This window comes from Dermacentor albipictus, chromosome 7 (genome assembly GCF_038994185.2).
Source record: "Dermacentor albipictus isolate Rhodes 1998 colony chromosome 7, USDA_Dalb.pri_finalv2, whole genome shotgun sequence".
Lineage (NCBI taxonomy): Eukaryota > Metazoa > Arthropoda > Arachnida > Ixodida > Ixodidae > Dermacentor > Dermacentor albipictus.
Window position 1 is genome coordinate 95,737,489 of NC_091827.1, and position 27,836 is coordinate 95,765,324.

Consider the following 27,836-nt stretch of genomic DNA (forward strand, 5'->3'; position numbering starts at 1 on the left):
GCAGAATATTACGTTCCGACGCCAGTCCGAAATTTGTAGAGGTGAGTCATCGAAGCGATGTAGCTGAGTATACCTTTTCAGATTTAGGCTATATGCAAGAAGAAAAACAAATGAAATTGCAGTATGTTTGTGAGATAGCTTGAACGATCGCAGGTCATGGAGACTAGAATCCTAGTAAATCAAAGGACATCGCACGAAATCTGGTACCTCTATATGACTTCTAAAGGCATGCTCGTGTATGTCTGGTCACGTGGTGGTGGCATGGAGTAAAGCATCGAGTTCCTTACTCGCTCTTCAGTCCGAATCCTCGTCTAATCAACTAAATCCTTCAGCATGAGTGGTCCCAGAACCCGGCAATAAAAGAAAGAAAGGAAACTACTGAGTGCTGGTGGGGCTATACTATGGGCACGTTGCAAGTGCTAGGCGGCACCCTGTCTTTTCGACCCCTAGCGCCATCTGACGAACAGTTGCGCGAATGCGGTAGGATTACTCACGGCGTCAGCAGCTCGCGCTGCGTGTTTGGCGCCCTGTCAAACGGTAGCGATAGCGCGAAACAGCGTGCCGAATTTTCACCGGGTTTCGGGAATTACAACATCTTCACAGCTTTTTTCGTGAAAAGAATTTAGTGAAAGGAAGTCGTCTATTTGAAGTGGGGCCCGTCTATGACTTGAGGGAAGTGTTGAACTCGCACTGATCGGAAGTGACTGCTATGTGTATTCCGCAAGCGAAAAACGCACCAGCAACATGCGTGAAGCTCAGCGTAAGTTACTTCGAAGAACTTATTGTTGGGCGATTTGGTACATATCAGCGAACATTGTTTAACTGCGCGAACAAACGGACCGCAGAGGCAGCATGGGACAAGGACGGGCGCAGACTTGCAACTAAAGCTTATTCCACAACTTTTTTTTTTGTGCCGCTGCCGAGATAGCCGAGCCAGAGAGCTACTCGAGGCCGCGTACCATATTAGAAAGAAGGAACAAGACAGTGTCAGTGACACCTCAGTTTATATACACAACAGTGAGATGAGGTTTATTGACAAGCGTAGCTAGGTCGCGTAAAACTCTTGCTTGGGCTAGGTGGTTCATGCTTGAAGTAGTAAAGGCAAGGCGCAGAAGACCAAGACTCAAGAAGAACACAAACGACAGGACCGGTCCTGTCGTTTGTGTTTTTCTTCTTGAGTCCTGGTCTTCTGCGCCTTGCCTTTACTACTTCTAGCTAGGACGCGTTTTGCATATACAAGGTTTTCCTTTTCTTTATCTTTTCTTTTTTTCGCGCACGCGCAGTGGTGTAAGTCGGGGGTGTACTTATATGTGGTCGTTGTGGAATAAACATTAGTTGCAAGTCTGCGCCCGTCCTTGTCCCATGCTTTCTCTGAGCTCAGTCTGTTCGCGCACTTAAACAATGTTCGTAAGTTACTTCGTTATATACGGTGTGGACGCATGAAATTATAGGTGACATTGATTCTTGAAGATCGGCGACAGCAGACAAATCCTAGCGGGGAGCTGCGATTGCCGTGCTGGCATCGCAGGGAAGCGCAAGGACGCCGCGGTAGTTTCCCTGTACATACAGGACGGCAAATACGGATCTAAAACATCTCATCCAAGAACGTGGGGCGTACGAACGACTCGTAAGACCTACCCGAGGTATTCTAACGTTGCTCTCCCCAAAAACACAAAAAATGGAGGAACTTACCAGTTGTGTTAGACTACGCTGGCAAAATATTTTCGCCCAAGTTACTGGAAGTGCGATACATTTATGTTGCGATTTTTCAGTGCGTGCAAAGGGGGTTCCAATAAACCACGTCGTCAAAAATTTTGGTGATCTCAACTGCCCCTTAGTTGATAAGCTGGGCGCAGAAGGGTGTATGCCAGCTCAAACAGTTCCAACCTTTCCTCAAATCTCTCAGCAAGCCCTCGCTGTTTGAATGAGAGAGGACTGGGAAAGAGTTCCACAGCTTTACTGCGGTACAGTGTGGGAACAAACTACTTTGTTTTCTGCATATCCTGGTACGCACTGCAGGTGTCCCGTTGCTGCCGTCATTGCTGTAAAAGCAAAGAATTCAGCGTTAACGCACTTGGCATAACGCCAGAACATAAAACAGCTGATGCCGTCGGACGAGCGCTATCCATGTTGACGCTGTTCTGCTTCATACGGTCGGCTTGGAAACCTGTAAAACTTTGTTCCTCGTGAGTTGGTGTACGTGCTGTTGCAGCCCACTACGCAACAGCTCGGCTTGCACTTAGGCATTGCTCAGAAAAGGCAACAGCTACGCGCAAAACAGTGCACAGACAGGCTTTCCGAACGCAAGTGGGCCGGTCGTATCCTGCCGGTTCCGCGCTCGCCGCCACGAGGGGCGCCCTAGTAGGCGCGGGAACTACGTTCGCAACCTGCCTATAGTTGATGTGCAATCAAATACTCACCCGCGAGAAGAAAAATTGACCTTCCTGGTGCAGTGTGCCTCCACTACCTTTTTCTCGCAAATCTCGCAAGTAATCCCCGGCGTTTAGCCACGAGCGGCTGCGGAGCACCTGAGCATGGCGACAGTCAGAGCTCTGACGCAGCCATGAATGCTGAGTGCATCAAGACCTCAATAATGCGCAACGGCTGAGCCTGGAAACTTTCGCATCCAAACCCTCTAGCCGATCAGGCTGGTATTTCTTAGTTTGAATCGAATATATAAATTGGAGGTGGTACAAGTACATGCCCCAACATACAATCACAATGGCTAAAAAATAGAGCTGTTTGCGGAAACGTTCAATCAGTGGCGAGAAATGGGAAAAGCTCAGTACGCTGTAGTTATGATAAAGTTCAATTCGAAAGATCAAAAAAATAAGTTTAAGAAAGCAAGCTTACGAACAGGCAACAGGCAATTATGACATCTACTCTAGGATTAGTAGAGGAAATGCTTTCGGAAGGAAATTGACTAAGAATAAGAGTACCTTCTTTCAGAAATGTTATAACACACAGTGGATATGGAAAAGTCCAAACGAGCAAACAAGATATTAATTAAATTTCTTGCTCTTTCACAAACTGAGCATAGCGGAGGACGTAAAATATTAGGTAGGATAAAGGACATTAATAATTGGTTAGAGAGGTCTAGCATTGCTAAAGAATAAAAAATAAAGAAGAAAATGAGTGAAAATGAGTGACGAAGGAACATGCCACACATTAGTAGTCCGGAGAACCGCTGAGAAACTCGGGGAAGTACTCGGAAACAAATATTAGGATTTAGAACTGCAGGATGAAGATAGCATGGAGATAAGGACCGACACTCTCAGGAAAATAACTTCGGAAGTAGGAACTAAAGTCGAAGGTAAGTCATTAATACAGCAAACAAGCAACCTCTCCCAAGTAAGAAAAGACATAATAAAGAGACGACAAGCCATGAATATGTCCAAACCCAAAAACGGAGCTGAACTTGGTGAACTGTCACAGTCGAATAACAATAAGTGACGTTTGAAATTATAGTATTAGAAATACTAATAAAATGTCAAAGAATAGGAGAAGGGTGAAATCGGTAAGAAGAATGCTTGTCATTGTAAAAAAAACGAGATGCATGAAATCATAGATAAGCAGGGTCATGTCACCGGCAACATCTGCGATGTATTAATGGCACCAGAGGAATTCTATGCTGAACTATGCAGTAATCAGAACTGCCACGGAACAACGATTACACCACGCAATAGCAAAAACGAGCTATCAGTACCATGTGTAGCACGTGACGAGGTTAGAAGAAATTTGCAAGGTGTGTCTAGGAGAAAAGCGGTAGGACGCGATGGCTTAGCTGTTGACCTGATGAAACATGGCGGGTACATTGTACTCGAAAGAAATTCGACCATTTATACGCTCAGCCTTATGACTGCAAGTGTACCAGAGACGTGGAAGATTGTCAACATTATATTATTCTAAGCGGTTAGACAACTGATATTTATTTATTTATTTATTTATTTATTTATTTATTTATTTATTTATTTATTTATTTATTATACCTCAAAGGCCCCAGAGATGAGGTATTACATGAGGGATGGGCTTTAACAAAACAGTGATTCGAGAGCAGCCTTGAAGTGATGAGTGTCGGAGTGGTGCGTGTTGTCGGCAGACAGACCGTTCCAGTCCCTGGCGGTTTTCACAAAAAATGATCGTAGATGAGAGGTAGTCTGCGCCGGGGGAGGATACACGGCTTTGCTGTGGTTAATGCGGCTGGACTGACGATGAGCTGGTAATATAGCTGAAATGTGGAGTGGTGAATGATAGAATTTGTGAAAAAGACACAGTCTAGAAATAAGACGTCGCGATTCTAGATTAGTAAGACCGGCACGGGATTTTAGTTCAGACACGCTTGCATGATAAGAATATTCAGAGTAGATAAACCGGGCTGCACGGTTTTGAATTGATTCCAGTGTATTAGATAGGTTATGTTGATGAGGATCCCAGACAGAGCATGCATATTCTAACTTAGGGCGGACATATGTAACATAAGCTAACAATTTTACTGATGGGGGAGCAAGTCTTAGATTCCGGCGGAGAAAACCGAGGGTTCGATTCGCGGCATTGGCTAAGTTAATGACATGATGTGACCAATTTAGGGTAGTTGAAAATGTTATGCCGAGGTATTTATACGAGTCTACGGATGAGATTTCGGCACCGTATATCGTGTATTTCCCTGATTGGTGATGCTGTCTGCGATGGAAAGAAACTAGCGAGGTTTTTTTAGTGTTTAAAGACATCAACCATTTGTTACACCATAATTCAATGCGTTTTAGGTCATCTTGAAGCAAATGCATGTCTGAAGTGTTAGTTATGCGTCGATAAACTACACAATCGTCTGCGAACAATCGAATGTTAGAAGAGATCGCAGTAGGAAGATCATTAATGTAAATTAGAAAAAGTAGTGGTCCGAGAACTGTGCCTTGTGGTACGCCCGAAAGGACAGAAGATCTTTTAGATGACTGTGTGTTAGCAAATACAAACTGTTGTCGGTTAGTGAGGAAGCTATGTATCCAGTCTAGTCTTGAGACGCGAAAGCTTTAGGAGTAGCCGTTGGTGTGGAACTTTGTCAAATGCATTTTCAAAGTCTAAGAAAATAGCATCTACAGGTACGTTCAAGTCGAGGTTAGAGCTTAGATCATGAAAAAATAAAGCTAGTTGGGTGTCACATGAAAGACCTTTACGGAAGCCATGTTGAGCTGGGTGAAAGAGGTTATTGGATACTAAAAAGTTTACGATCTGAGAGTAAATAACATGCGCCATTAGTTTGCAACAAACACTGGTGAGTGAAACGGGGCGATAACTAGAGCACAACGATGGAGGACCTTTTTTGGGGACTGGAACAATCTTGCCTACTCTCCAGTCTTCCGGCACCACTCCTGATGACAATGATTGCTTAAAAATAGCACATAACATCGCGCTCACATTTCTTTCGGTGTTTTTCAGCATTTTAACATTTATTTCATCGACGCCAGACGATGATGTAAGTTTTAATTAATCAATTAGTTTCTCAATGCCGTAAGGACAAAAGGTAATATCAGGCATGACTGCATGATCCGAAAGAGGGAAGCGAGGTAATATGTGAACAGGTTCAGTTGTGAAGACGGAAGAAAAAGTAAGGTTAAGTTGTTCAGCAATTTGGCAATCGGAAATACGATGGTTTTGATCATCAAACAGAGCTAATGGCTGGGAGTTATTAGGGTTAATAACCTTCCAGAATTTATGGGGGTTATTTCTTAACATAGACGGCCGCGTTTGCGAAAAAAAAAGTGCGTTTTTCTTTATTTGCTAGAGCTTCGAATTCTTTTTCTGCAAGGTAATACTTATTCCATGCGCCTGCGTTGTTAAATCGTTTAGACGAGCGAAAAATTCTTTTCTTTCTTTGTTAAGACGCTTTAGTGTGATATTAAACCATGGGGATGACTGTTTTTCGGTTAGGGTAATAACGGGTACGTATCTCGCGAACACATCGAGCATTTTGTTTTTAAAAAGCAGCCAGTTAGTTTCGACAGAACGCATCAAAAAACTGGTGTGGAATGAAGCAGCAAAATGTGCGACTTCCGAGTTAATTGCCGAGTAATTCCCTTTGTCATACAGTTTGATCACTTTGGTTATCTTTGTAGGTTGTGTAAGCTGACAGGAGTACGATGCATGGATTATAGAATGATCACTAAGACCAGGCAAATGCGTCATTGCATAAACTTTGTCAGGATCAGAAGCAAAAATTAGGTCGAGTATGTTAGAAGAATTACAACTTTGACGTGTAGGTTCAGTGACAAGTTGCGTTAATCCAAAGGTTAGGCAGGAGTTAACAAAATCGATTTCGGTACTGTGTTGCGAAGTTGCTGATGTTAGGTTAGTCCAGTTTATGGCGGGGAAGTTAAAATCACCGAACAGTAACATCGGAGAGTGGTGATGCAATTCAGTTACCGAACGCAATGTTTCGTGGAATTCTGTAACAAAGTTAGGACCATTACCAGGGGAGCGATAGCAGACTGCGATTATTGTGGGTGGGTAAGAGGCATTACACAGGACGAACAGAATTTCTAGGGAGGACGATGTCTTAATTTCAGTACATTGAAGGTCCTTATGAGCGCCAATGAATACGCCGCCACCACGTTTGGTAGTTCGATCATGCCTGAAGATATTGAAATTAGGGGAAAATGGCAATATTTCAGAGTCTTCTATTGAAGAATTAAGCCAAGTTTCAGTAATAAGAATTAGGTCAGACTCTGTTGTGTCGGCAAGATTACTGAGAGCGTCAAGCTTCGGAAAAATGCTTCTAATGTTAGTAAAAACAAACGAAAGGGTCTAGCGCCGTAGGGTCTAGCGACCGAGGCATCGGGTGGGATCCATGAGGGAGGAAAGCCAACAAAGGGCGTGGTGGTCGGTTGTAACTGTAAATGGTCGACCATATACGTAGGGTCGGAACTTGCCCACCGCCCAAATGAGGGCGAGACACTCGCGCTCAGTAATCGAGTAATTGCGCTCTGCGGGAGAGAGGAGTCGGCTGACGTAGGCGATGACGCGGTCGCGCCCACATTGGCGTTGAGCTAAAACTGCGCTGATGCCGTAGCCACTGACGTCAGTGCGGATTTCTGTCGGAGCGGAGGCGTCATAATGGGCGAGAACAAGAGGTGTTGTGAACAGCGTGATGAGCTGCGAGGAAGCAGACGCTTGTTCAGAGCCCCAACAGAAAGAAACGTCTTTCTGCAGGAGGTCAGTCAGGGGACGGGCAACATGAGCGAAATTTTTCACAAACCTGCGGAAGTGAGAGCAAAGGCCAATAAAGCTGCGAACATCTTTGGCACAAGTTGGTACGGCGAAATTCTGCACAGCATGAATCTTAGCGGGGTAGGAGTGAATTCCTGACGAATTGACGAGGCGTCCGAGCATGGTTATTTGGCGGTGACCGAAGTGGTGCTTGGACGAGTTGAGTTGCAAGCAAGTGGTGCGAAAAGCAGAAAGAACAGATGAAATTCTTTCAAGATGAGTCGCAAAGGTTGAAGAGAATACGATGACGTCATCCAAATAGCACAAACAGATGCACCATTTCAAACCACGCAAGATCATGTCCATCATCTCTGTTCAAAGGTCGCCGGGGCATTGCACAAGCCATAAGACATTACCTGGAACTGATACAGACTGTCTGGCGTGACAAATGCGGTCTCTTCACGGTCCATTTCGTCCACGGCAATCTGCCAATATCCAGAGCGAAGGTCTATAGATGAAAAAGAAATGGCGCCGTGGAGACAATCCAGAGCATCAATGCGGGGAAGTGGATATACATCTTTCTCGGTTATCGTGTTTAGATGATGATAGTCAACGCAGAATCGCCAGCTGTTATCCTTCTTTTTGATGAGAACAACAGGGGACGCCCACGGGCTGGTTAGTGTTCAATAATCCCTTTGCCAAGCATCTTGTCAACCTCGCTCTGGATAACTTGTCGCTCAGAGGGCGACACCCGGTATGGGCGTCGCCGAACAGGTGCTGCATCGCCGGTATTTATACGATGCTTCACGACCGTAGTTTGACACAAAGGGCAATCCTTAAGTCGAACATGTTGGAGTAGGACTCGAGGAGGCCACGGAGCTCTGCGGCTTGTTGGGCTGAGAGGTCCGGTGCAATCATGCTTGTAAAGTCGTCCGTCGGGGCTGATGCAGAAGGCACAGAATGAGCATTGGTCGAAGACGGCGCCACAGATAGAGCGGAAATGTGGCACTCGTGCGTCGGTGACAATGTGGCAAGACACATGCCTCGAGGAAGTACTTGAGGGCACTGTCCGAAATTTAGGATGGTAAGACATGTCTCGTTGTCCGCAACAGAAACGATGGTGTGCGGTAACGAGACATTGTGAGAAAGCAGGACTGCAGTCGCGGGAGTTAGGACATAGTCTCCGTCAGGTACAGGTGGGCAGGCTAAGACAGGGATGCAGGTTGCTGCAAGAGATGGCAGGTGTATAAAATCCGCGGAACAAAGCTGAGTTGGAGCTTGAGCAGGAAGGTCAACGGGAACAGGAAGTTGCACGGTAAGTTCTACAACACCGGTGGAACAGTCAATCAGAGCAGAATGGACAACCAAAAATTCGAGTCCGAGGATTACATTGTCAGGGCAACGTTCCACCACACTAAACAAAACGGACGTGTGGCGACCGGCGACACTGACACGAGCAGTACACATTCCAAGCACAGCCGGAGTTCCACCATCAGCGACCTGGAGCAGCCGAGCCGGAGCAGGAGTAAGTACTTTCTTCAAGCGCCTTCGAAGCTGCGCACTCATGATGGAAATTTGGGCTCCAGTATCGATGAGTGCTGTAACGCGCAAACCATCCACGTCCAGAAGGTTCCGATTAGTAGGCAAAGTCATCAGACGAATTTCAGGCCGGGGTTCTAGAGCAGCGTCACCTCCAGGAGCTGCCCCAGTTAGCAGAAGCTTGATGTGGGCGAGTTGGTTCTGCATACTTGATGAAAAGAGCGCTACGAAGACGCGGACTAAAAGAACAACATGTACGATGGACATGTTGTCCGTCGTACATGTTGTTCTTTTAGTCCGCGTCTTCGTAGCGCTCTTTTCATCAAGTCTGCCGCAGTTAGTTTCCCGTCGGAGAGCGGCGACGGTAAGCTGCGCCGTCGGTGGCGAGGACGGGGCCATGGTTGAACTCTCTCCTTCGGATGACATGGCAGCCAGGTTACGTCCACTGCGGAGCTCCGTCTTGCGCAAGTGATTACCCAGCACTTCCACCGATTATGTTACGGGAAGGAAGAAGCGTGCGTCTATTTACAGATGGCTGTTAATGGCTGAGCCAACAAGGCCGCCATCATCGTCCTCTTCTGTCCACATTAACGACTGTGACAATATATTCATATATATATATATATATATATATATATATATATATATATATATATATATATATATATATATATATATATATATATATATATTATCGTACCTTTAGCTTCCTTTCCATATTCCACAAAATATTCACTATTGTACTTTGAATCATCAGGACTACGCTTGGTTTAGTCGACCTAGAGAACAGGCTCGCACTGGATGAATGTCGTATCATGCTGAACAAAACCAAGCCCTCTATATGGCCCTCATAGATTGGTAATCTGGAATTCAGCATCTCCAATACTCAAAAATATGCAGGCTTGGAGTGGCGCCTGTCATGGGCTAAAATGCGAGGAGCCAGTGGTACTATACAAATCGAATTAGGAAGGCCCACTAAGCTTCAACAAAGTCGCTCCCTCACCAGAGTAGGAAATGGCCTCCCTGGTGCAGTATTCGGCAACTACCTCCCATGATTGTAGGGCTCGAGTCCTACAATTAACCCATGGCCCTCAGTCCCCAGCAGCTACGGAGCACCTGACCAAGGCGGCGGTCAGTCTTGTAACGCAGCAGACGGTGCTACGAATCTCTGGACCCGGAAAGGCCGCCAATGGAAACTGACCCTTGCAACCTTTAACACCCTACCTCTTTCGAGTGAGGCTAACATAGGAGGACACTTCGAGGAACTCTCAGGCATTGTTTGGGATATCATTGGCCTTGTGAGATTAGAACTGGCGAGGCTTATACAATGCTCACTAACGGTCACGTCCTCTGCTACAGAGGACTCCCAGATAGGAAGTTATACAGTGGTAGGAATCCTAATACATAAGGGCATAGCGGGCAACATTGACGAACTCCACAGCATTAATGATAGGGTAGCAGTAGTCGTAATAAAACTTAATAAGAGGTATAGATTAAAGGTGGTACAAGCCTACGATCCAACTCCAGTCATGATGACGATGAAGTAGATCAATCTTATGAAGACGTGGAATTAGCCATGAAAAAAGCCCAAACTCAGTATACTGTAGTAATTGGCGACTTCAGAGCAAGAATAGGAAAAAAGCAGGCTGGTGAATAAGCAACTGGCAACTACAGCGTCGGCTCTAGGAACCCTAGAGGAGAAACGTTGGTAGAATCCGCGGAACGGAATAAGCTACAAATAATGAACACCTCCTTCAGAAAGCGTAGTAACAAAAACTGGACCTGGAAAAGCCATAATGGCCAAAGAAGGAATAAAATCGATTTCATACTATCTGCTGATCTCAGCATAGTGCAGGATGTACAAGTGTTAGGTAGGGTAAAGTGTTGTGATCATAGGTTAGTGAGGTCTAGGATTCACCTGAATTTGAAGAGAAACAGAGTAAAATTGGTCAAGAAGAAACAGGCCGACCTAGACGCAGTAAAGATAAAAGCGGACCCATTCAGGCTGGTACTTGCAGATAAATATGCAGCCTTAGAACAGCGAGATGTAGACGACATAGAGCTAATGAATGAAACCATAATTAGGCAGGCTCCAGAAGCACCAATTGAAGTGGGAGGTAATGCACCAAGGAAACCAGTAAGTAAGCTTTCCCAAGCTACGAAGGACCTCATAAATAAACTACAAAGAATGAAACAGTCGAACTCGAGAGATCAGATAGAATTCGCTAAATTGTCAAAACTGATCAACAAAGATAAAATAAAGGGTATTCGAAATTATAACATAAGAAAGACTGAAGAAGCAGTATTGAATGGACGCAGCATGAAATCAGTCAGAAGAAAACTTGGCATAGGACAAGCCAAGATGTATGCACTGAAAGATAAGCAGGGTAATATCGTCAACAATTTCGAAGATATAGTAAAAGCTGCGGAAGAATTCTAAACTGACCTATAAAATACCCAGAGCAGCCAGGACACCTACTTTGAAAGTAGAAATGAACAAGTTACAGAGGTGCCTTCTGTAATTTGCGATGAAGTTAGAAGGGCCTTAGAAGACACGAAACGAGCAAAGGCGGTAGGTGAAGATGAAATAACAGTCGATTTAATCAAAGAGGGAGGAGACATAATGCTTGAAAAGCTTGCAGCTCTTTATACGAAATGTCTCACGACTTCAAGGGTCCCAGTGAACTGGAAGAATTCCAACATTATACTAATCCACCAAAAGGGAGACGTTAAAGAATTAAAAAATTATAGGCTCATTAGCTTACTTCCAGTATTGTAAAAAAATATTTACGAAGATAATTTCCAATAGAATAAGGGCAACATTTCAGTTCACTCAACCAAGCGAACACGCTGCCTTCAGGAAGAGATACTGTGCAATGGATCACATCCATGTAGTCAATCAGGTAACCGAGAAATGTGCAGAGTACACTCAACCTTCAGCATGGCTTTCATAGATTACGAAAAGGCATTCGATTCAGTAGAGATACCAGTAGTCGTAGAGGCACTACGTAATCAAGTAGAGAAGGCTTACGTAAATATTTTGGAAAATATCTACAAAGATTCCACAGCTAGCCTAATTCTTCACAAGTAGGAAGACACCCATAAAAAAGGGGTCAGGCAAGGACACAATCTCTCCGATGTTATTCACTGCCTGCTTCGAAAATTATTCAAGCTGGTCAATTAGGATGGCTTAGAGGTAAGGGTCAACAGCGAATATCTCAGCAAACTTCAGTTTCCAGATAACATTGTGCTATTCAGCAACACCGGGGACGAGTTACAACAAATGATTGAGGACCCTAACACAGAAAGTGTAAGAGTGGGGATGAAGATTAATATGCAGAAAACAAAAATAATGATCAATGGCCTGGCAAGGGAACAAGAGTTCAGGATCGCCAGTCAGCCTCGAGAGTATGCGAAGGAATACGTTTCCTTAGGACAATTACTCACAGGGGACCCTCATCATGAGAAGGAAATTTATAGAAGAATAAAACTGAGTTCGAATGCATACGGCCGACCTACTCGGATTCTTACTGGAAGCTTACCATTATCATTACAAAGAAACGTGTACAATCAATGCATTCTACCGGTGCTAACATATGGGGCAGAAACTTGGAGACTGACAAAGAAGCTCGAAAACAAGTTAAGGATTGCACAAAGAGCGATGGAACGAAGCATGATAGACGTAACGTTGGCAGGAAGAGAGCGGTGTGGATCAGAGAGCAAACGGGCATAGCTGTTATTCTAAATGACATTAAGAGAAAGAAATGAAGCTGGGCAGGTATCGTAGTGCGTAGGTTAGATAACCGGTGGTCCGTTAGGATTACGGAATAGCTACCAAGAGTAGGGAAATGCAGTCGAGGACGGCAAAATACTAGGTGGGGCGATGAAATTAAGAAATTCGCCGGCGCAAGTTGGAAACGGTTGGCGCAGCACAAGAGTAATTGTAGATCAGAGCGAGAGGCCTTCGTCCTGCAGTGAACTTAAAATAGGTTGTTGTTGTTGTTGTTGTTGTTGTTGTTGTTGTTGTTGTTGATGATGATGATGATGGTGATGATGATGATGATGATGAAAAATTCCCTAGGAATGTTCCGCAGCTATCTTAAGCATCTATAAAAAAAGCGCGATAAGGCAGATTAAGGCTGCCGGGCAAAGAGAAGCAATCTGCTCAATGCTCTTTACTGCACACTTGAAAGAAGTAGTGTAAAACCCTATTATTTCGCGGTCCCAATTGTTCGCGATTTCGAGCTTGTGCCCAATCGCTGACATGTCCCGCAAAAGCTAGTTTGCATTTTTTTACAATTTTTGCATTTTGGAAACAGTGAAGTACGCTGCAGTAAGCCGTACTTCAGTACGATGACACAATCGCAACGGGTTAGACCGAAAACTAACAAGTACTTCTAACGGTTTCACTTTTGAAGCCACTGCGCACCGCCTGGTTCATCAAAGTATTGCACTGTGAGAGGCCAGAGATTCCGCGTGCAGCACTTGAAGTGAATAGCATAGTGCAAACTTGCGCAGCCAAGTAAGTTGGGTGCGCCACGCTTTATGGGGCCAGCAGCTCAACCAGCTAGCAAAACTAGCTGGTTTAGTGCAAACTAGCACGAAAATTTTTCGCACCCTTAAATTTCGCGACATTTTCAAATCGCGAAATTCGCGGAAGCTTAAGAAAACGCGCGACAATGAAGGGTTCGCGGTATTCGGACTGTTACATAAACTTGGAACAATCAAATTCGAGAATTAACGGGTAGCTGCCCTGTTCAGCAACTCTGGCGATGACTTGCAACAATTGACTGATTGCCCTAAGCGACCTAAAAGTGTCTCTGAGGAATAATATGCCGAAGACTATGGCATGATTCGTTTGGTCTCGAAAGATAACAAGAATTCGGGATTGGTATCCAGCCTCTAGAAGCTGTCCAAGAGAGCATACATGAAGGCCGATTAGTCACAGGGGAGCTGTACTGCGAGAAGGAAATTTACGCAATAATATGAAGGGGTTACACTGCGCACAACAGAAGAAACCTAGTCATAGCACGGCCGAAAATGGGGGACATACGAGACTAGTTGCAGAAACTACAAAGGGTCGGGCGACCGCGCGCCCCGCCTTAAACAAATGAGAAGAATGAAACATACCTCACGAAAGAAATTAGGCAACAAACATTACTCGCATTTATCTATACTATAAAGGCCCACTGGAACGGTGTGGTGAAATTTCAGTACCATGTTACAAAGTGCGAATGTTCCCAGGACTTACAACAACGCCGTGCCTCTGTGGCCCTTCCATAGTATGTGTTCCCTCATGACAATCAGGTTGTGTTGTAAAATATTTAGCTGTCCTGGGTACCTACGTGCTTTCTGGCACACTACTGGAATTTTACCTTAATGTTACTGATAATCTGCAGTATGTATACCGACGGGTCATTGTCGATGAGTAATTTTGTTCGTGAGGCGAGATTTTTTTTCATGTTTCCCGTTCAATTAGGGCAATCGAGCGGTCGCTGCATGTTGAACAGTCCTGTAGATGCAGAGAGATTACCGTCATTCATGAAAAAAAGGTCTATATACACGAGCTGCATTCTACCAATAACAACTTAAGGGGCAGAAATTTCAAGCATAACAACGAAGCCTACGAGGTATGTACAGAAAGCGCAACGACCGAAGACACTGAAAGTGATAGGCGTAGCGTCAGAGACAGATAGACAGCGGCGTGTATTAGCGACCTTCCGGAAGTAATCGAGTCGCAGTTGAGATTAAAATAAAGAAACCTGTTTGGGCTGGCCATGTAATGTGTAGAGCTATGACCAGTGTATTCACAGAATAGATGCAAAATGAACAAAAACCCAGTCGAAGATTAATTAGGCGCTATGATAAAATTAAAAAAAATAGTAGACATAGGACGAAGTCAGCTGACGCAAGACGAGTAGTCAGGCACCTCTTGGCGAGGCCTTCGTCCCCGTAGTCAACATAGATTAGGCTAATTATGGTATCACCGGTTAAATCCAGCCGCTATGCAAACGGAACAACATATGTACTTGTGATCGTTGTGTTTGGTAAGGAAATGCGGGTGCTTTTATTTGAACAACGTCATGGAGGCAGGAAGGCGTAGGAGAGGCCCCGGCCAGCACGGACGTGTTGGGGAAAGTGTGGCGGAAGATACGTGCTGTTTTTTGCGAAGGAGCACTGAGACTGGACGAGACGTTCATTCGAGGGATCGAAAGTCGCTTGTGCGCAGGCGCGAGTAAGAGCGGGCGCAAGAGAGAAAATCTGGGGGCTTTTGCTCCTTGAATGTATGACTCTGCCGAGGCACATAAGGAGGAGGTTTCTTGGCGTGGGTTGTATGCGTTTGTCCTCCGCCGCTGGCTGCCCGCGCGTTGAGGCAGGGCACGGACGCCCCATTTGGTGATCGCTGTGTCTGAAGGGTCAGTGTTCTGACTGGTGTTGTATAAATCGCGGGCCGCTTTTTTCGTCGCGACGATAGTTTGGATTTTTTACAAGCACTGCTCCAGGAGGGCACATGTATCCGGCAAACGGAGGCCTCAGGAGAGCAGCTTAGGTTGCACTAAAGCAGGCGGCGCAGGATCTCCAGGGCACCCAAGGTGTATATATATCGGGGGGATCAAAGCTGGAAGCAGGGCGGCCTGCGGGTTGAGGCCACGGAGGCCGAAGCGTGCCAGGGGGTGTTCGCATAAAAAATTGCCTGTCCGCGATAGTGGACAGCCGATCTCATACACCTCTGGCAAGCGCAGGCGTTGTTTGGTGTCCCGGAGGCGCCACCAATAATGCTAAATAATGGCACGTTTTTACAACTAGTAAAAACACGACTGAATAAATATAGATACGTCCAGCCGCCAACTTGTGATGCTAAGTTCAGCACCACCGCACCCTGCGAATTCTACAACACCAGTCAGAACTTTGCCTCTGAAGGTACGTACGTACGTCGGACACACTTTCTTGCGCCTGCGGCGCTGGTGCTGAGTCAGTCATCGTCACTGGTGGCCTTTCAGCCACTTGCGTTCAACCGCGGTTGCTAAGGCGCTCAGCTCTGCCTTCTAGATTATCAATACATGCGGTCCAGGCTCTACTGCAGTCGCTACTGTTCCTACAGAAACATCTGTGATGTTATTTACAAGGTACATCGCCATAAGGCGCGAGAAAGCTACACTGTAAAAAAAAATTGCCTTACTTTACAGAAAATTTGCTGGTAATTTGTGACCGAACACTCTTCCGTAAATTAAGAACGGTCATTTCCGTAGAACGGACAACTGTAAAAAAAGAGACCGTAGTACAAGATACGAGTGCTTCTGTATCTAGAAAACGGAAGACTCTGTATTCTGAATCTGTACTATAACCGTTAAAGTACGGTGCTTCTCGTATTCAGAAAACGGAACACACTGTATGCTGAATCTGTACTATAACCGTTAAAAAGCAGGTGCTTGCCGTATTCAGAAAACGAAAGACTCCGTATGCTAAATCTGTACTATATGCGTTGAAGTACAGGTGCTTCCCGTATCTCATCTTGCAGAGCATATCCATTATTCGAAGAATGTGCCATCGGGGAGAAAATTGCCCAGGACATGCGAGAGTCGACCGAATTTTATTGGTGTGCTATTTGCTGGGATCAGCCGTGCCACCATCTGCGTTCGGAATGTGCATACGTGACCCACTGTTTTCAGCGGTCTTGAGCAGAAATGCAATTTGGTCAATGCTCGCACTTCCAGGGTTCTTTTGTCCACGATAGTACAGCTCCTTTAATGCAGATGTCATGAAGGCAGCGCATAATCAAAGCAGCAGGTCACCATTGAGAAAATTGTCTTGCCAACACACTGACATGGCTGCAGAGATAAAACACTTTGCACTTTGTGATATGAATGCACTGCATAGCATATATACAAAAAGGTGCAACATTTCAGTCCTCAAGTTCTTAGATCACAGAAGCAACTTTATTTTCTTCAATCACTCGTCTTGCACTTCTTCCTGGTGAAAGTTATTCTCGACTCCAAACGCTTGCAAGGATAAACTTGCTGCTGTTAGGAGAAACAAATAGTATTCGTGAATATCCATCCTAAAGAAAGCAGCAAAAAAGTATAATCACAGAACACGACAAAGCAGTAACTTCTGTGTTAAGAAAAACATGTAAGTAGATCAACATTGTTGGAACAAGGGATGTTGCTGTAGCCAACATTTCGACATAGGTGCTTGTCATTAGGGTAGCAAATGTTTTCTTTGGCTGTGTTGTTTTGGATTGTGCATATCTCACTGGCCCCTAGCCTCATTGGGGGAGAAGCAACTGGTGCATATAATAGGTCAAGAGAAGCCAAAGTGTTAAAATAAAGGAAGGAAGGGTGTGCTTAGCAGTGGTGATTGTGATGGAGCGGGTATGAGCAATGCTGTCAGTACTTGCCAAGAGTAGGGGTGACCAAAACAGAAAACGATATACACATGTAGGCATTCATTAATCCAGTAGACCAAATCTTCCCAGAAGACAAAATAGGTATCAAGATAAACAGTTTGCACTTTTGGAAAAGGAAAACGAAGAATTAAGGAAAATAAGTTTTGTATCAAGATGCATCTGGTTAAGATCACTGCAAATGGTAAATGAAGGCACATTATGAATATATATTTTGTTGAAAGCCGATGAAGAAAAGATCTATTAACCAAATATTAAAAAATAGGGACATTAAAATTAAACTGGGTATGACCATAAAACAGTAAAGAACAGCCTGTGGAAAAAAATGGGATGGATAATATAACCAGGTGCAAGATTGCAAAACGTCGAGCGCTGTTTATATTCATGCTGCTGTTGACGGCTTCAAGTTTCTGTCTTCCTGTGGAACCTTTGTCTTACTTGAACAAGGAAACGGGTCATTTTTTAAACAAGCCAGTTCAAATGCAGTTCAAAGCTTCAGCAGTGTTATAATGAAAGAAAATATTATGGTCAGTTCTCCTGGGTGTGCTTTCATTCACCAGTTATTTCCACCGGTAGTTCAAAATTTAATGGTCTAAATGGACCTTAGCTCCTGGCAAACCATTAGCTGGTCTTTTTTTCAACACAGATGCCTGCACATTATATGTGTTGGCTGGAGTGCTAGCGAACTACATTATACTTGTTGCCACAACCAAAGTGAAACTTGGTAACAGTGATTGAAAAAAAAAAACAGCATTCCACAATACTGATTCAAGTCATCTGGAAAAGTTGCTTAAGTTAACGTACACCCCCTACTCCACCAGACACAATTATTCACCACACTGACTCTCGTGGTGTCAACCATGCTATTACAACACTAGGCATCAAGTGAGGAGAATTAGGGGATAAGAGGGCACAATGCTTTTTGTTAGAACATCAAGGGTGCGATCTTGTACGCGTTCCAAACTCGAACGGAGGCGGTCCGTTCTTTCCGTCGCGAAATTGGCGGTCCGTTCCGTTGCGTTCGTCCGATAGCAGACAACACGGAATGATTGACAGCAGATATCACTTCACAATTGACGTCATGGCGTTCTTCACCGTTCAAACTGACCAACCGTGTGCGGCTCGGTGGAACGGACCGCCTCCGTTCTATTTTTGAACGCGTACAAGATCGCACCCCAAATGCGCTTTACATAAATGCTACATTCCAACTAACAAAGGAGCAACCGGTTTGTGAGATAGTGACCAATGCATACGAAAGCTAATGACATTCTGTGCAGCAGAATGTTGACGATGAGGTGGTATGCGCACAAGTGTACTCTTTCACACAAAATGACACCCTGCACTCAAACCTTGTGCCAACATTAGAGTTTGAAAAACACCATAGTGGAAAGCAAAGAGTGCTAAATTTGTTGAAAATTACTAAAAATTATTCGATTATTCATTATCCTTACTGTTCGTTAAAGATTCACAGATTGTTCCCTACGGGTGCTGTAAACAGGCACCCTGCTTTTACAGTGGTAGCAACAATGATCTGTGGCACAGACAAGAATAAATGCTCATGAAGTTTATGCAAGAGTATATCCTACAAATTACACCCCATTTCACATTCCAATATGGTAGAAGAGGAAGACGAAAAAAACTACTTTCTGGTGGAGGATGCATACTGCAGAATAGAAGAAACAAGTGTACCCTAACCATTGCTACTGACGATGCCTGTGCACTAGCAGTGACATATAATATGGCAGTTACAATTGTTTTTCCACAAGCACTGCAAGCTGCGGCCAGTTTACCAGTACACAGCTGTAATAAATTTAGGGCAAGCTAAAGCTCTCAAATGGATTTCTCATATGACACAATTGGAATGCAATATTCTGCAAATAAGTGAAGCGCGATGTGCCATCCCATACAATGAAACACCTTTGAAGAATCTGAATCACCACCTGCACTCTTAGGCAAAGTTACACCCTTTGGAGTGCCCCTTCTGCCACACAACAATAATCGTTATCTGCCTTGATGCGTTTCCTTTCTTGAAAACGCCACGCCCGCTACTTTGCTGTCAGGAATGCTATCATGCTGATAACGCGCATGCCGTTCGTTACTGGAAAGCACAGGGCTCGCAGCGTTAAAGAAAGGAAATGCATAAAGGCAGATGACAATTATCATTGTGTGGAAGAAGGGGCTCTTCAAGGGGTGTAACTCTGCCTAAGAGTGTGAGCCGTGACGAGGGAAAAGAGAGTGTTCCGTGTAAAGTAGTGCACCTGTATAACCTAAAGCTTTGGAGAATGCATTTAGTATGAGCTGGGAAGGTTCCTAATTTTAATTGCACACAGTGAAAACCTCCACGCAGTTTATCAAAACGCAAACCCCCTACCTTTTTGTTGTTCAAACGTAATGACACGTAGGGCCATAACATGTACATTATGGGTTTCGCTCCCAAACAATCAAAGTGATTAGCACCACCCTAAGTGTTATGTGCCTTCTTTTTAGTGTCGAATGCTGCGATCGGCAGAGAAACGGTTTTCTGGAGCAATATAAAGTATTAGGTACTGTGATCTCAGTTCTTTCACTGCTGTTTAAGCATTATCGGGTCCTAAAGTAAAAAAAACGAGGAATAAATACATGCATATTTTACGTCACAACCCTCATAAGTATTTAGTAGTCTGGATTATAAAGCATTCCAGATTTACAATGCAGGACAGATTTTATTCCACTGAAAGAATGGCATCATGCCAATGATTCTGCATTTGGTGCTATATTTATTTGTATTTAGTTCAGTTGGAATGTGTGTCTATCGTCAGCGATATCGCTTGACATGTTTTATATTGACTGTTTTCTAAATTTAGGCAAATTCGTATTCGCAAATAACCTTGTATGACACCAAGAACTTGCTTAGCAGGAGTATTTCTAACATTTGCAAGATATGAGGCTCTTGAATGCATATCTAAGCCTGGGGTACACGCCGCCCCTTAATCTCATCAGCAAGTTTCTGGAACTCATCTACGAGGTTTCTTATGATGAATGTAAAGTTGCTTGAACAGGAAAAATAGGGAACTTATAACAGGTGAATTATGCAGCATAAGAATGATGTCAGCAAGAAGCAAGCATCAAGAACTATAAAATGAAGACTATAAAATGCAAGAATTATTTGGGATGATTTAAAATTCTGGCATTGGAATGAAATGTTTTTCCATCTATATATAAACTCTGATTATTCACTCTACTACCACTACCTTCATTAGAAACATTCATAATCATTATCCTATCTATGCCACATCATCCTAGCTAATATTCAAGCCTTCATAAGCTGCTTTTTTTACTGCTAATTCTCTGTGGGAAAGAGGTGTCCGTATGAAGACCATATCATATACTTATTACCCGTTTTTTGATAAATGATAAGGGAAAAACTTCACACCAAAAATGCATTGAGCTTGAGCAAGTTCTGCGTTTGATGCTGTTGATTCTTCTTTCCTTTTGCCATCATTGACCCACCTGGTTAACTAAGTAGTCAGAAAAGCTGCAGGAGAAAGGTCAGGGTGCCAAACCAGACTTGTGCCCCAGGGGACCTTTTCACGGTCACTGGAGGAACTGCCTGTGGCCTCGGCATCTTCCTTGAGAGCCATGGCCATGTCTAAGAAACCTTGTCTCCACAGGCTGCACAAAGAAAGATAATTTGCTAAGTCTTTTTCTTAAAAGAACCCATTTAAGTTGTATTCGTGGCTTTGCACCACAAAACTGACACATGACTGGCCACTCAAGACACTGTGTATTCGCAGGCTTATTCCTTGGAAAAGCACTTTTATGTAGCGCACAATGAGTAACAGTAACAAAAAAGTGTATCAGGAGGCTTTCATGTTGCTCTACAACTTTTCATTGACAGATTTCATTTAATTATTTGAGATATTTAATAACTAATTAAGAATTATGTAATTAGGCAGAATGCACAATATAATCAGAGTATCTCCAAGCGATGGCAAACATTACCTTCATTTTGTCTAGTTACATCGCATTTACATATTTCTAAATCTTGGTGCATGATAGTTAAGACACCCTGTAGATCAAAAAACAAAATTTAAATTTTCATAATCATCTCTTGCGTGTCATTGGTGGCTATGGCTGCTTCAAGTTATTCTTTCAGTATGGTACAAGCAGTTTTGAAGTGAAATTGTTTTGCATCGAGGGCATGTAATCTAGACAATCAAGCAAAAGGTCAAGTTGTGTTCACTATTCAGATGTTTAGCTAAGAAGCTGCAGGAAAAGGAAACAGGACACAACACCTAATAAAAAATGCAAAATTTGAAAATTTAAACTGAACAAGAAACCAGTTTTTGAAAACACAGAAAAAAAGCCGGCAGCTTACATCGAATACACCCTTGCTATGTACTCCAAGTGAAGTTGTTACCGCAATGCTTGGGCACCATATGAACGTAACAATCAACAACTTCGAGCAGAATATTAACACCACTAAATGAACTGGCCTTTGAAGATACTTGATCTGAAATCCTCAACGACTTGTTCTGGCGTTTAATCTGTCAAGCTCAATCTGTATTCTCAAAAGCTGGCTCTCGGCCATAATTTCTCTAAACGCAACATCAGCTTAAATCTCAAGACAGGGTTGACCTGTAAAGTGGATAATGCATGGCAAACATCATGAACTCTCTTACATGTTAACCAGAGGGTTCACTCACGCAGCCATGAAATTGTGATGCAGACACGATATATTGAAGCTGGTTTTTTGAAGTGTTTCATGCTTCCAAGGCTTCTTCAGTTGTGAAAGCTGTCTCCATTAGCTAAATAAGCGATGAGAATAAAAAAAGAACTTCAACATGCTCACAATATGTTGGCCATTTGCAAGTAAACAGCAGCCTTTTTGGGCACCCAGGTTGCCTGGTGCAAATCTACTATGCCACAGTACTTGCGTTACCCAGTACCAGCCACTTTAAAATGCAATGTGTTCAGAGCCCTTTCCCTCTGTTTGTCTGCTTTGGAAACAGTTTAACATGTGTTCAGTAGGCGTCGAGAAAGGGGACAGAAAACACTGTGCACCACTGATTTCTAACATGTTTCGCTGGATGCAGCACACCGCACCGGATGCAGGTGAAGCCAGTGGAAATGCGATGTCATGCGGTTGCTTGTCCTGGAAGCAGGGCATATGGTGGACTAACTAGTGCGTGCAATCAGATAATATTGCTCCCGAAAAACTTTTCTTTGTGGTTTTTCACATTTTAGGAGGTCTCTAGATGTCTGGTAAGCACTTTTATGACAATCTGAACCCGTATACGATAGTGTTCTTTTACATCAAGTTTTTTCTGATTTACCAGTGTTTCCATTGCACGCCACTTATGTTAGCGACACTGTAGACACTACAATGGAAAAATTCTGGACACCTCGAAACACTGCTTGGGTAGTTTATGGCACATCAGGCAGGCATGTTAGGGGAAGAAATGCCACACACCCGTGCAACAAAGTGCTGCCGCAAAGTTGTGAAGCACCAACTTCCGGGACAAGGCCGGCTTCAATCGAGGGTGCTCGATGAGCTGTTCATTCCCTGTAGTAGAGATCAGTGGCGTGGACCCTTTTATACTGGCTGTCTTTTCTGGTCAGAACCTTGGCAACAGCTTCCACCATACATTTTTGAACCTGCAACATGTGCAGAGAAAGTCACATCACTGTGCGTTGATTGTATGGCTTTATTGTGCTACATATTCTATCAAATCATTAAGAAATACAGTTCCCACATTTTTACTACTGTATATAGACAGTCTAGTTGCTATACGCGCGAAACATTACCATTCCTCTGACAGAATGCAACAATAGAAGCGCACACTGTAAAGCTACACTAAAATTTAAATTGATGTGACACCGTATGAGCATACATTATGCTTACAGTATGCTTACTGTATGCTTTAGCTCTGTGTCAAGTAAAAGTTAATTGTCAATCATTTATGGTGTATTTCTACTCATTCTGGGTCATCAAACTGTACAATCAATGTTCCAAGTTTGCACATTGTTGGCTTCCGATTGCCTATGTGACCCGTTTCCTACTTACGCATGCAGTAATCACACTGTAATAAGGAAAAAGAGAATAGGAAATGCCGTGATAATCTTCCACATTTGATGAGGGCAGGAGCAATGGCCAATAGCATGTGGGTGAAGCTACATAAATACTCAGTTTTCACACAGCTTAACTATTCAGCAAGTAATAAAGAGCTATCCTGTGCACCTCTGCATGACCAATAAAATCTGAGTACTTGACACTGCACTAAGGCTGCCGCTTGGTACTGTTCGGCAGTTCAGCTTTGGTTTTCTGATATACAGAACTGTTTAGGTACCAGTAGTTTACTTTGCGATAAAATGGAGCTTGGAGCACTGGTCATTTGCATATAAATAATGCGACAGCAAATATAATAAAAGGATAGGAATATGGGTCTCTTGGAAAAAGTACACACACATTATTATAATGTGATGTGATGCCACAATGAAACAGAAAGCAACGCATAGAAGTGGACGGCGCTTCCATGCCACCAAGGTTATTGGACAGACAGTACTTCAGAAGTGCCCGCAACACAATGTGTAGGCGGGCTAGTTGGTGTGAATCCATAAATACTTTGTTAAGCGCAAAACAATGGACACAAGAAAGACGACCAGCACAAGGCGCTACACTCAACTGACATCACTTTATTGCGTCGCTCCTTTATAAATAGCAGAATCTAGAACATGCGCAGTGAGCACCATGTGCAGAGACCACCAACAACCAATCACAAGAGTGTACTCATGCGACGAGATCCAAAAAACCATATTGAGCACTGCACAAGGTTAAAGAAGGCACACTAATGCACCGTGACCCCAATGACTGCATGAAGAAAGCTTCCGATAACTCTCGGGCAGTGGTATCACAACACTTTTTCAAAATCGTAGTATCACGAAACATGGCTTTGCACTTCCATATTTTACAATGTTGAGCCAAATGGGAACCTGTGCCTGTTGGTATGGATCGCTTAGGTTCGCAATGTTCCATGATGCTATGATTTTGAAAAAGAGCCGTGATACCACCGCCAGAGAGTTATCGGAAGTTTTCTTCATACAGTCATTGGGGTCACAGTGCATTAGTGTGCTTTATTTAACCTTGTACAGTGCTCAATATGGTTTTTTTTGGATTCTGTCGCATGAGTGTGCTTTTTTGATCAGATGTTGGTGGTTCCTGCACATGGGTGTTCACAGCGCATGTTCTTCTAGATTCTGCTGTCTACAAAGGAGGGACACAATAAAGTGATGTCAGTTGAGAGTAGCGCCTTGTTCTGTCGTCTTTCTTGTGTCCGTTGTTTTGTGCTAAAAAAGCAATGATGTATTCCTTGTGTGTGTTTGAAGACAGCTCCACACACAGTAGCGTATCCAGTATTGCTGCCCAGTGGTTTAACTCACCGCAGTTTGAAGTGCCACAACACATAAGGAGAGAAACCTGCATTATGGTCTTGTTGCAAACAAGAATATAACGTGAAGTGCATTCTGAGGCCAGAAACTATAAAAAAAAATTTCATGATGCACCGCTGTGCAGGGTTTTATAGCAAAGTCAAATACATTTAGTGTAAATATCACACTATGATGGTGCACAATGGTGGTAATCTGTAATAATATAAAAGGTGGCTTAATGTTACAACAAAAGCTGACATTACTTAATAATAGCCCTGTAAAATTTAGCATGCAGGGGCACCGCTTCGTTAAACAATAGTGATGTATTGTCTATGTACACAAGTATTACCCACGCATTTCTGCCATTGTCTAAATGGCATAAATGAATGGGTAATACTTGTATACATAGATATTACATCTCTATTGTTTACCCACTGGGTAAACTGTCTGCCTGACACAAAGATTAGAATTAAACCATAAATTATATATAGTCACCCTAACAGTAACACCTCATTTGAACTTCACAGTAAGTAGACGCCTGTTGATGCCAGCCTCCCCCAATGCTAAACTGTGCTGCGTGCTCTACAGAGAAATTATAGTGGTATCACTCAACTCTGAAGCAATTCAGGACTGCAGCACTGTAGAAGACATCTACAAATGTCCCATTTCATGTATAACAGCCTGAATTGCTTGCACATCTTACCAAGTGCAAATTAAAATTTCTTCTTGTTTAGCATTTTTGCCTGCTAGACCACAATCCAATGTCATCAATATATTAACATATTACCTCAAAGAACCTAATTTGGCTTATAGATTAACACATTTGCATACTGCCACAGCTGCACCCTGTCATACGCATTGCAATCATAAATGAGTGCTGGTCCACCAGCACTCCAATGCCACTAACAGTGATCACCTACACAGCTAAGTAAACGGTCATGATTCAGGTGGCAAATGGCTAAGAGAAAAAAAAATCCACTCACCTTGAGAGCTACAATACTGCAATAACTTGGGAGAGATGGACCCATTGCAGGCAGCAGACCTCTTCTCAGCTCCAGCACAACAGCAACTTGCCTTTCAGTAAAAGAAAAGGATTGATTAGTAATGATAAGTTACCTTGTTTTTGCTGAGTATCAATACAATCTGACTTTCATGCATATCCACTCTCCGCTTTAGTAACACAACTGAATTATTCGTCAAATAAAAGAGTCTATGATGATACCATTCGCTTCTCTTGTATGTCCAAATTTTTTCGCACTGATACCCCGTTTACTGCTTGCGTGCACCCAAGCAAGAAAGTAACGATCACAGGTAGTGAGCGACTGCTATTGCCTCGAACATTTATTTCCGTATTTTAAAGTTCTTGTATCGGATACAGTATGCTCTCAAGCCAATACAAGCGTCAATACAAGAGCTCAACTGAACGCAGTTTTATTCTACGCTTTTAACGCGAGTAAACAAAAGGTTAGAAGTACCTCACGGAAATTGCGATCGAGCCAATCGCGCTACGACTGGAATCGATCTGAAAAGATAGGGTGATCCCTTTCCCCATTCATGCGTCATTTTTGCCCTAAGACGTTGCATAGTGGTCTTTTGAAACAATATTTCTGTTCGCGACACCGGCTTACCACACATCATTTTAACATCTACGTTATGCAAACCAAATAAGATTAAAATGGGCTTACCTCATGAGCAAGTTACGAGCGCGCGTGGACTGTTGAACACCCGTTGAGAGCAAGCAGGCTATCCGTGTCCAAGCGCATACGTGCACCCAAACACAGGAAAACTTCTTCGATGCCGCAGCGTGCAGAGTTTTGTACACGAAGTGAAAGACATCCAGCGCAAATATCTCCGCGCGATGACGGCAAATGACGAGCGCACAAGCGTACACAACACAGCGACAAATTCGGAACTTTGCCAATTCGAACGTGCCGAGACCCAAGCAGCGTAACCATCCATCGTTTCTGTTCTTCGCTCCCGATGCATCAAACTCTCTTCCTTGCGGTCTTGCTCCACTCTTGAGCACGAATCAAGAGATATTTACGGCGAATTACCAACATTTACAACACGACTCGAAAAATGCCGGCTGACTACACATGTGCAGCTCCGTCTGCCACTCCAACGGACGCGCAGCACGCGCTGCCCCCTGGTGCCGCACTCTGAGCGCGGAGAACCGAACAGAATCGGTTTCGTTTTCGCATTTGTGTTCTAGTTACTGGAACTGCAATATAATTGCTTGACAATTAATTGAATTCTAAAAGAGGAGAACGCTTTCTCTCCCACAAGTTAGTGCGTTTTATACAAAGGGAGAGAGAATTCAAAAAGCAGAAAGGCAGGGAGGTCAACCAAAGCATTCGCTACTGGCGATAGCAAACCCCTGTGCTACAATGAAGTGCAAAGCAGTGCACTGCGATGCGTCCATAAGCTCTAGTACAGTGATAATCTGGGCTGGTTGGTGCATGTAATGAACGGGTAAATAATGAGTTGTGTCATAACATTACCCATGCATAAAGCACATGGAACTAATGGTGTTGCATTCTAGGTCAAAAAGAAATAAAGCTTGAATCGTTACATCTCGACACTGGGCATTCTTTCTTTCCGTATTATTTTTTTCTTCTTTTTGACAGTATACACAGTACTAGCACGGTAATAGGTCCTTCATCTTCAGTCACCTTCCAGTAGTTTACACACATGTCGGTGCATGTTCGCGTTCTTTATTCTACCGTACAAGAACGAGCGCGCTTACCGGTCTTGTTTCAAGATGAAGCGCCAAATGTTTGCGATTACATGTTATCGCAAGAATTAACACATGAACAGCGAAGATTATGCGTAATCGATTTGTCTCAATGAATGGGCAGTTATTGTCAGAGACGAGATATTTTGTAAATATCATGGGAATGAGTTCAACCAACTACATTGCAGTTCAGCAGTGCCCTTTGACACTTGGGTTAATTGCTTGCCGCATTCGAAAATTTCCTCCTACCGTTATACTTGGATCTATAGGCCGCCAGTCCCCTTCGAGACCATTTATTGCCAAATGTAAACGCAGTTACGGTCATTATACCACTCCCTGCGTTTCGGTACTGATTTAGAGTGCGCACAATTTTTGGCGTACAGAGCACCAATGTCATTCCAAGTGCACCAGCACCTGAGTGCCGCAAGCTTGTTTACGTATGCACATATGTCCCAGGCTCTTCATTCACTTAAACATATATGCTGTGTTATTAACTACAAAGCGCTTAATTTGAGAACATTGCGAGAACACGCATATATTTGCGCATATGAT

At 43.6% G+C, this 27,836-nt stretch overlaps 1 protein-coding gene and 1 long non-coding RNA gene across 5 annotated transcripts in view; both read right to left on the reverse strand.

The window, feature by feature from the left end:
• The window catches only part of LOC135897006 (uncharacterized), a 51,007-nt gene that overhangs the window by 13,413 nt on the left and 9,758 nt on the right, over positions 1-27,836 (reverse strand). The window lies entirely within an intron of this gene.
• On the reverse strand, positions 16,520-26,660 carry LOC135897001 (uncharacterized). 2 transcript variants are annotated; one of them, XR_010562867.2, is made up of 5 exons: positions 26,236-26,660; positions 25,534-25,624; positions 22,596-22,780; positions 20,633-20,794; positions 16,520-16,757 (listed from the first exon to the last, which is right to left on the reverse strand). It is a non-coding gene; the product is annotated as an uncharacterized lncRNA (long non-coding RNA). The 2 variants fall into 2 exon arrangements; XR_010562866.2 differs by having other exon boundaries at positions 16,520-16,760.